At 45.3% G+C, this 3794-nt stretch overlaps 1 pseudogene; it reads left to right on the forward strand.

The window, feature by feature from the left end:
• Window positions 1-2723: 2723 nt before the first annotated feature.
• Window positions 2724-3655, forward strand: LOC120607386 (olfactory receptor 2D3-like; annotated as a pseudogene).
• The last annotated feature ends 139 nt before the right edge of the window (window positions 3656-3794 follow it).

The raw sequence follows: 3794 nt of genomic DNA on the forward strand, positions 1-3794 counted from the left end.
TGGGTCAGGTTCCGTGAAGGACCTTACAGCTGCTCGAGGCGTATTCCCTTCCCTGTATAACATCACACGTTTGGAATCACAAGACAAGACGCAATTCAGGCCAGGACCCTCCATGATGGAGACAGTGAAGTAGGGCACTCTGGCTGAGATCAGAATAGAGTCCTTCCCTGACAATCTGCCTGGAAACACCTATTCATTCTTTATGGAACATAAAATTCTTCCCTGGCATGCCTGCCTAGCACTCGCCCCTGTATTTCTCTGTCTGTGCACTTATTCTAATTGATGTTCACACATAAGTCCCCTTGAACTGTGAGGTGGAGTAGGTAGAGGCCTGTGGGGAGTGGAGGAGGGGTCTAGTGGGTGTACAGGCCTTAAGTGCAAGCTGGGATGCTAAAATGCATGCTTAGGGCTGAGGAAGGCTGCTGGGGGCCTGGAGAATCCCACAGCACACAGGCTTATTAAGAAGTTGCCTGATTTGTCCTCCCTGAGGATCAAATATTAAAGAGAAATCTAGCAGACTCCTGGCTCATCCCTTGCAGAGACCAGTACCAGGTAAGGAAAGGAAGGGCACTGTCAGGGGCCTGAGCCATGCGGACCCACCCCTAGACATCCTCTGCCTTATGCTCCCTGTCCCTTTCTCTGTCCTATTGTGTTCCTCCACCTCCTTCCTATTCACATCAGACCCTCCAAGCCTAAGCATCTTTATATTCAGCTTCCTGACCTCTGTCCTCCTCTGTTCATTGATTTCTCCGTCTCCTTGTCTTTCTTCCTCATTATTTGTCTTTTGACTGTGCTCCTCGGTTGAGGTGGGGAGAAAAGTGGATGGAAGTGAAAAATGTTGCTGTGGAACTGAGGCAGTTGGCCTCCTCTGCAGCCCACTGAAGATATGGGAAAAGACATTGGTAGGAGAGATAAAGGTAGGGATGATAAATCAGGGAAAAGAGTTGATTGAATGTTCAGGACAGTCATTGAACTGGAAGAAGACACTGAAATTGGAAATAGCTATGATGCTCTCGTTGGGGAAGCGGAGGGAAGTAACCACCTTCAGAAGGGATAATGATGTCCTGGCATTCCTCTCTGGCACAGCCCTAGGCTGTTACCTGTGATGGCTGCAAAGGAGGGTCATAGTGAGCTTGGAGCCCCACATTCATCTCTCCCTGGCCCTTCTATCCCTCTTTCCTCTGAACTCTCCTCTTTTCTTCAATTCTGAGCTATATTCTAGTCACCAGGTATGTAGCAGTGACTGGGAGTGGGATGCCTATTGAGAGACTCCTGCAATGGTCCAGGCATCATGTCCAGATGAAACTGGAAGAGGAAGAGCATAGAGAGACGGCCGAGTCTTTAAATCTTCCAGATGTTGTGAACCAGAATTCCTCCTGCCCACCAGCAAAACTGGTCACAATGCATCCTAGACATTTTGTGTGATCTTCTCATGGGTCAGCAATTTTACTACCACGTCTTGTTTGTCCATTTCTCTCCAGCTCCTAGTAGAGGGCCTGATAGGTAAGATGTCCTCAAATTCTCTTCCTCATGGTGTCGTTTATCAAAAAGACCATTTGTTGACCATTTGATAAATGTTGACCATCTGATAAGTGACACCATGAGAAAGAGGATTTGATGGAAACTAGAATTAGTGAGCTCCAGCCCTGTGCTAGACTCAATGCTAGGTACTTCGCACATATCATGTGTTACTTCTCATGGGTTCTCGTCCTGGGAAATTGAGCATCGAAGAGATTTCATTGCTTGAACAAGGCCAGAGTAGAAGTACTAAGACTTGAACTCAAGTCTTCTGATTCCAAATTCCATGCTCCTGCATTAGAATACACCACATTCTATGGCATCACAGAATCAGTGCTAAATGTGAAGCAATAAATTAAACCCAAGCACAGTCTTTAACTAGGGCTCCCTGCCTATCATAAATCTCAGGTCTAGGAGAGAAAGGGACTCTAAAGGATAGCTTACCATTGGAAGAAGTATTCCCACCAGGCTGAAAGGACTTAGAGATGCCAAATCTGTCTTTAAGCAAAAAAAAGACAGCTGTTACTCTGCCTCAATTATAGCTTTAGGGTTAAGCACGAAGAACCTTTCCTTTAGTTATGGGAAAGGCCAGGAAAAGGCAGAGCAGTGAAAGACACCAACTAAAAGAAAATCTGATGTGAGGAAGCTTCCGGAAGCCCAAAAGATTAAAGAAACACAGACCTGGGTAAAACTTTCTAAATACTTTTAAGTTTTCTGGAATTATATATCTTCTCCACATAATCTGACTCACCCTGTCTATATAACTAGAGTAATCAGATGTTTAAAGCCGCAAAGAAAAGTGTTCTCAGTGCTTGTCTTCAGATAAAAGGGAAGAAAACTTCAAATCTTTATCATTTCATTCTTCAGCCAGGACTAGGAGAAAAGAGCCCCCAAGCAATGCACCATGTGTTGGTAGCTCCTGAAGAGAACAAAAGCATAAGGCTTTGCGGGAGCTGATAGACAGAATGAAATAAAACCATGAAGGCCTAGGAAAAAGATTCGGGAAACAGAAATTTCCATGAAGGTTTCCCTCTCCTCAAATTTAGCTTCACCCCAGGTAGACCTTTATCTTCGAATTGGTATTATTCCTAAGTAGGATCCAAATAACCACTGGCCTTCCCAGCAACTGAATGACCATGTTACTTGAATATGAGGCTAAGCTGGGCCATGAGCAGGTCTATTTCTCTTTCTGCAGCTGAAGAAGAATGAAATATTTTTCCTGGGAGAACCACAGCTCTGTGTCTGAGTTCTTCCTTCTGGGTTTCTCCAGGGATTCAAAAATTAATATAATCCTCTTCAACATCTTTCTCTTCCTCTACCTCTATATTTTCAGACAATGGTCTCATTGTCACCTGGATCCACCTGGACTCCTGCCTCCACACACCATGTACTTCTTCCTCAGTGTCCTCTCATTGCTGGACATGAATTATGTCACCATCACTGTGCCCCAGAAGTTGGTGCATCTGGTCTGTCAAAAGAAAACTATCTCCTATATTGGATGTGTGATGCAGATGTACATCTTTCTGGTGTTGAACATCACTGAGGGCTGGCTGTTCTCTGTCATGGCCTATGATAGGTATGTAGACATCTGCCACCCACTTAGTTTCAATGTTATCATGAGCCGATGGCTGTGTGGGGCTATGGTGGTCTTTTGTGGATAGTGGGGTGTCAGCTGTTCTCTAGTTACATTCTCTTCACAATGCACCTGCCTTACTGTGGCCCTAATGAGACCAATCAATTCTTCTGTGAGATTCCTGCTGATCTAAAATTGGCCTGTGCAGACACATCCCTCAATGACCGAGTTGATTTCACTCTCGGCTTCATCTTTCTCCTGGTACCCCTTTCCTTCATTCCAATCTATTATATTCGCATCATTGCCACCATCTTGAGAATCATTTCAAAGCAGGGTCGACTCTAGGCCTTCTCCACCTGTGCCTCCCACATCACCATGGTAACCATGTTCTGTGAACCTGCCATGTTTATGTACATGAACCCTGGGGCCGATGCCTCCCCAGAGCGGGACAAGAAACTGGCTCTGTTCTACAATGTCATCTCTGCCTTTCTCAACCCCTATAGCATCATCTATAGCCTCAGAAGCAAAGATGTGAAGAGGGCTTTCCTCAAGTTAATAGGCTGAAGCAGGGTCTCTGAGTGAGGCCACTGGAGCACAGAAGGCCACAACCAGACCTAAAACTACATGTTCCATGGTATTTCCACCCCATTTCCTCCCATAACGGGATGGACAGGTAAAAATCATTGACTTCTATTTGAGGAGG

Source organism: Pteropus medius, unplaced genomic scaffold, assembly GCF_902729225.1.
Source record: "Pteropus medius unplaced genomic scaffold, Ma_sr-lr_union100, whole genome shotgun sequence".
Classification (NCBI taxonomy): Eukaryota; Metazoa; Chordata; class Mammalia; order Chiroptera; family Pteropodidae; genus Pteropus; species Pteropus medius.